Raw genomic sequence first — 6,776 nt, forward strand, 5'->3', positions numbered from 1 at the left:
TTGAGAATCATGGTTCAAAGCCAGCCCAGGCAGGAAAGTCTGTGAGACTCTTATCTCCAATAAACCACCAGAAAACCTGAAGTGATGCTATGACTCAAGTTGTAGAGCACTTGCCTTGAACTGACGAGCTGAGGGGCAGTGCCCAGACCCAGAGTTCAAGCCCCATGACCACCACCAACAACAAAATGCAAGCACATTTCTGGGAGCAAGTGTTTCACCCCACCCCCACCCCTTTTAGCCTCATCCTAGGCAAAATGAGATGAATTAGGGTTGTCGTACTAATGACACACTCACAAACTTTCTTGGTTTTTATCATCCCCATGCTGAGATCAGGCTGCATTTGTTGGGATGGAGGCAGAGGGGGAAGGATGGAGGCTCCATCACTGGAGATGTATAGCTACCATATCAATCTAGGGCTTGAGATGGAAAACCAATAAAGTCATAAAGAAAAGTCAACATTTCATGCAATTAAATACAAGGCATTGGGAACAGTGAGGTCTTTGTGACAGAAGGAAATGACATCTCTAACAGGCTGATGCGGTACTGGGATCTGAACACTGAATACAAAATAAGAGTCGTGGCCATTTGGTGCTATAGAAATGATAAAGTTGAGCTGGGTGCCAGTTGTTCACGGCTGTAATCTTGGCTACTCAAGAGGCTGAGATCTGAGGATCACGGTTCAAAGCCAGCCTGGGCAGGAAAGTCTGTGAGCCTCTCTTAATCTCCAATTAACTACCAGAAAACCGGAAGTGGTGCTGTGGCTCAAGTGGTAGAGCACTAGCCTTGAGCTGAAGAGCTGAAGGATAATGTCCAGGCTCAGAGTTCAAGCCCCATGATGGACAAAAAAAGCAAATAAAATTATGTACTCATTACCTTGCCCATGTAATTGTAACCCTTCTGTACTGTATTTTCACAATAAAAAGAAAGAAAGAAAGAAAAAAGAAACAAAGTTGAATGATGAAGTTGAGGGCATAGGTCAGGAGAAGTCAGAGAAAAAGAAAACTTATGCAAAGAAATCAGGGGAAAGGAGGGGGATGGGGCCTAACAGTCACAGATGAGCTCCTAATTGTATTCCTGATGGGTAGAGAGTACAGTACTGATGCCAGCCACAGAAGAAGTGGAATCTTGGTTATGGGAATGCCTGGGAGCACATGAGGCTTGAGGATTTTAGGAGTATTGGATCCTCTTGAATTCCAGTGGCTCACACTTGAGATCTGAGGATCACGGTTCAAAGCCAGCCCAGGCAGGAAAGTCAGTGAGACTCTTATCTCCAATTAATTGCCAAAAAAAAAGCTGGAAGTGGGCTGTGGCTCACGGGGTAGAGCACTAGTCTTGAGGCTCAAGTGGTAGTGAAATAAGGTAAATAAAATGAGGCACACAGCAGCATGAGAGGATCCATGATAGAGCTGGAAAGCCAGGGCAGGGGTCATGATGATGCTAGGAAGCCATGGCAAGAAACTTCTAGAAAAACTCACAAAAGCACCTAAAAAGAACTTTGGACAGGAGGTAGTTTGTGAGCAGCCGATTTTATTCTGAGTGGTGGGCCTGGCACCTACATATTTTTTTTTCTGACAACCAGATATTTAGCTTCTGTATTCTGCTTCTGTATTTTGCTCGGTTTGCAAAACACAGGGAAGTTGGAGAGATTCCATTTACATGACACCCCCATAAAACTCCCACTTGTTGTTTTTCGGAGTTGCTTCTGGGTTCCCAATACCTAGGAGTAGTCCCGGCCGGTTAAAATTGGCTATTGACAAATTACCTTTTACTAATAAATTTCCTTCTAATCAAGATTCGGTTTTTGAGTCAGTGGTCTTTATCCTGGGGATTTTTCAACTCATTGCAGGAGAGTACTAATCTTGAGCCAAAAACTTCAGGGACAGCACTCAAGCCCTGAGTCCTAAGCCTGAAGACTGGTGTATATGAACATGCGCACATGCACACACACACACACACATAGACACACACACACACACACATAGACACACACACACACACACACAGAAAGTGTTTGGTCATGACTAATGGTACCTTCCTTCCCCCAGGAAGTTTTCTGACTAGGAACATGCAGCTTCCTTCACCAGTAATCCTTGGCTTCTTCTTGGCTCCCTACCTTCCCCTATCATTCTTGAGAAATGATAACGGGGACAATTGAGATTAGGTAAGAGTAAACCGGTGGCTGTTATTTCAGTTGGTGCTGATAACTAAGAGTCCGTGGATGCTGTGCAGGAATGAGCTGTGTGACCCTCCTGCTGTGGACAGCCACCAAAGCCTGCACTTAAGGTTCCCTCCTTGGAGAAGCTGAGCCAACAACAACAAAGTCTGCTGGGTTCATCCCTCCCTCATGCCAAAGTAACTCACTTCTGTTCCGGGCTCTGCTCCCCACCTTATCTCCCACAGCCTGCTCAGGATGAGTCATCCTCACCCTGGCTGTGCCAGCCATGCGCATGGAGTGGCTGCCACTCAGCAGGGCGGCAGGGAAGAGAGGTGAGCCAGGAGCCCTGGGTATCTCTGCAGACAGCTTCCTGCTTGCCTTAATTGTTCTGGCCTGTCTGTCAGAATTGTCACTTCTTTCGCTTGGTGCCATAATAATAGCAAAATGATAACAAACAACATCTACAGTCTCACAGCGCACTTCCTATGTGCCAGGAATGGATTAAATGCTTTGTTTGTATGGATTTTCTCCTTCAATCTTCACAGCAATTCGAAGCGGGGGGGGGGGGGGGGTGAGAGGTAAGTTTTTCAAATTCCATTTTGCAGATTTTTGAGAAAGGGAAGGTACATAAAATACAGGAATCTTGCCCCAAATACATCCATTTTCCTTCCTTCCTTCCTTCCTTCCTTCCTTCCTTCCTTCCTTCCTTCCTTCCTTCCTTCTTTTTCTTTTTTTATTCTTCAAGACAGGATTTCATTCTATAGACAAGTCTGCTCACATACATGGTAGGTAGCTCATGGCGACCTGGAACACATGCTCCTCCTGCTTCAGCCTCCCTATTGCTTTGTGGTAGTACTGGGCTTTTAGCTCAGGGCCTCAAGCTTGCTAGATGCTCCACCACAAAGCCATACCTCCAGCCCACTTTTGCACTGATTATTTTTTTAAATAGAGCCACAGATGTCGCTTGGGTGTACATTTGGACTGTGATACGCTTATTTATGTTTCTTTTCATTGTCAAGGTGATGTACAGAGGGGTTACAGTTGCTTATTTTTGTTTCTTATAAGGCTAGGACAATAGGTATGTGCCACTATACTAGCTATTGGCAGAGATGGGGGAACCCATCAACTTTATTTTTGCTAAGACTAGACTTGAACCATGACGACCCCTATCTCAGCCCTCTTAAAACCACAGCACCTGGGTAAACATGGACTTCCTTACTTCTTTATGGAGTTTGGGGATACTGTGATTTTCCCCACCCCTGACCAGAATCACCTTTCATTTTGAACCAAATGAGAAGGTTTAGAAGAATAAGAATAACGTGACACGTGAAAAAGGAGCACTTTGCTTAAGCCGGAAGGCAATAAAGCCCAGGTGGTGCTGCATGCCGGCCCTGAGATAGCACAACCAGAACAGCACATTAGAAACAAGTCACACTTCCGTGGATGTGCGTCCTCTATGCATTTTCTGTACTTTGCCAGTCTCATGAGAAAGCTGGCCAGGACCTGCATCAAAATGCACATGCCAGAGAGCTTCCTGCGAGTAAGGAAACTACTCAGGAAGAAGAGGCTGGAGTTATACTCTGAAGATGGAAAAACTGAAGGCAAGAATGTGACAGTAAGAACATGATTCATTCGGAGTAATCTGGTCATACATTCCTAATGAGAACAACTGTCCAGGGCCCACAAGAATTCCACGAGACAGAGACAATTTGGGACATTTTGGTCTCACGGAGAGGACTCTAGTTTCTGGTTAAAAGTCAAACCTGTCCCAACTTGTCCTTCTCTTCCCTTCCCAAGGGATTGGCTATTGCAAGTTAGAAAGGAGGAAAGCGAAGAAAGACAAAGATGGAGGTTACAACTTGTGTTTCCACCTCCTTCTCCAATCCTGAAACAAATGCAGACTGGGAAGGAGAGAAATTTTGAAAGAGAGGACAATCAGAGTTTGGGTGGTAGATTAGAATGTTTTCTTATTACCTGTAAATGATTGGAGCATGTCTTATTACCTAAGGCACCTGGAGCTAGTATCTAGGACACTACTGGAGTTGCCTCAGATTTCAGTTGGAGGTGATGAACAAGTTATTAGAGCAGGTTGTGCAGGAATAGTAGCAGGAAAGAATAAAGTCATTCTGCTTGCCCTTGCTGAGTCTAGCAAGTCAAAATAACTACATAGCCAAGGACGATGAACTTCATTTCTTGGTTTCATCCTGTGAAAAAATAGAAGAATTGGATTTAAGCATTCTATCGATGAAATCTCTAATTAGAAATGTCATAAAACCTTTAGCACTGCTTGACTCCATTTTATGTTCACTAAGTATTCTATATTGTGCACATGATTCATGACAATAAATTTCCCACTGGGGACAACAGAAAAAAAATAATAGGACAAGTTATGCGTGATCTCCCTTAAAGAACCTAAGAAACATAATTAGGAGGTTAGGCAGTATCTCAGTTATTTATTGTTTAATAATAAATAGTCCTGAAGTTTGGCATTACCCCTCTTGCCCCATAATGCATTGGCTCTCCACTTCAGCCTAAGGTCAGCTATGATGCTCATGGATGTATTCGGTTTCTCAAGGACCAGTTCTGCCCTGCCGACATGGCCTCACTCGTGTTTGGTGCTTGGCTGGTGCTGATGGCCCCGGGCACCTCAGGTCTCCACCATGCAGCCCCTTCAACAGGCTGCTGAGCTAGTTTCCATGGCAACTGGATTCTGTGAGCACAGGAGCTGGAAGGCTCCAGAGAACTGGGCTTGGATGTCACATATATCACTTTGCCACAGTCGATAGGTAAACGCAAGTCTCAAAAACAGCCAATGTTAAAGGAGTTTGAAAATAAACTCCTCCACTTGAGAAGCAACTATAAAGAATTTGTAGTCATGTTTATTCCTATTCGATATGCCATAGGAGTAAGGCAATTTCTTCTTGGGTTTAAGATGAAGAAATTAGCGAAGGAGATGGATATCCTAGATTTCTTTCTCTTCCTTCTTCCTTCCTTTTCTTCCTCTCTCCCCCTTCTTTCCTTTTTTGTTACTTTATTTCCTTCTTTTTTCTTTATCCTTCTTTCTTTCTTTCCCTCTCCTTCTCTTCCCTCTCTTTCTCTTCCCTCTCCCTTTTGTCTCTCCTTCCTTCCTTCCTTCTTTCCTTCCTTCCTTCTTTCCCTCCTTCCTCTTTCTTGGTTCCTTTCTTTTTCTTCCTTCCTTGCTTTCTTTTTTCTTTCCTTCCTTCCCTCCCTCCCTCTCTCCCTCCCTTCTTTCCTTCCTTTATTTCCTTCCTCCCTCCTTTCTTTCTTTCAAATAGTGTCTTACCTACCTGGCTAGCCTCGAACTCATAGTTTTCCTGCTTTAGCCTTTTAAGTATTGGATTGCAGGCAGCTGCCACTAAGCTTGTCCTGAACAAAGTGAATGAGTTTAACCTAATTTCTCCACTCAGTAAAGCCTAACACAGAAAGCCCATGCTTCTAGGCTTCTGGTTTTTTCTCACTTGTTTTTCCTTGCATGTCTCTCTTGCCATAGGAAATTGGGGAATGCACCTCTATAGACTAGGTCAGATCACCCCATCTACAGAGACTAATTCTCTCTCTCCATTAAAGACAGCCATAGACCCCAAAAGGAACATCCTCACATCATTAACTCATCTCACAAAGGCTCTGGACAAAGGGATGTGAGCAGGGTATGTTACAGGGGCTTCTCGGACTTGTATTTAGAAGATATTTGTCATTTTCCCTTCACGTCTACCTATTTCATTTCTGTCTGTATTTCCCCCCCCTCCCTTTCTTTTGTTTGTCGATTTGGTTGGTTTGTTGGCTTGTTCCTCCCTCTATTCTACATTCTGGAGGCAGATGGTTGCAAGAATGAGGCTCCCACTTCAGGGATGGTACAGTGGTGAGCTGAAAGAAATGCAGTCTGGCGGGGGGGGGGGGGTAGACCAGATGGAGAAGAACAGGTATAATCGCTCTGAGCTGCATTTGAATACACCTTTAGATTGGATCATATTAGTTTTATTTAGGCAACTGTACTTTTTCTCTATCTCTCTGGATTTATTCTGGCCCCACTAACACACTGGTGGCATTGCCTAATGAAAGCAGACTTGTTAGATACAGATAACCGTGCTATGAACTACAGGACCCTTAGGATTGCCAATTACATGGGAGGTACATGGTTTTCTGTGGGGTTAGTCGCATAGCACCTCTGTTTCTAGCGTGTAGCTAACAGGTGCAAAGGAAGAATTTGGTCATAGATGTTCCTACGCCATACTGTTTTTGCTGGTTCATTCAGGCAACTGGACACTCTCAGGAAGACTGTTCAGTGCAGTGCTATTTTGATGAGTTGGATAACTACAGACTTCCCCAGAAGACAGAAATCACTGGAAGTATTTCAGAGCATAGTGAAGATATGAGCAGAATTGAGAAGCCAAATTCAGGAGAGCCAATGAAGGATGCCCAAAATTATCAACAAAGAGAAGATATTACAAATCTGTAGCCTGGAAGGACAAGGGGTGGGGGATTGTTAATAGAGCCTGGAACCTAGAAAAAGATGAGCTTACAATGGACCTGCTCAGAAAGCTGGGACAAGTGGAAGCTAGAGACACAGTGGATCCATACTTGCTATGCACCTGAAGCTGAG

This window comes from Dipodomys ordii, unplaced genomic scaffold (assembly GCF_000151885.1).
Source record: "Dipodomys ordii isolate 6190 unplaced genomic scaffold, Dord_2.0 Scaffold56, whole genome shotgun sequence".
NCBI lineage: Eukaryota > Metazoa > Chordata > Mammalia > Rodentia > Heteromyidae > Dipodomys > Dipodomys ordii.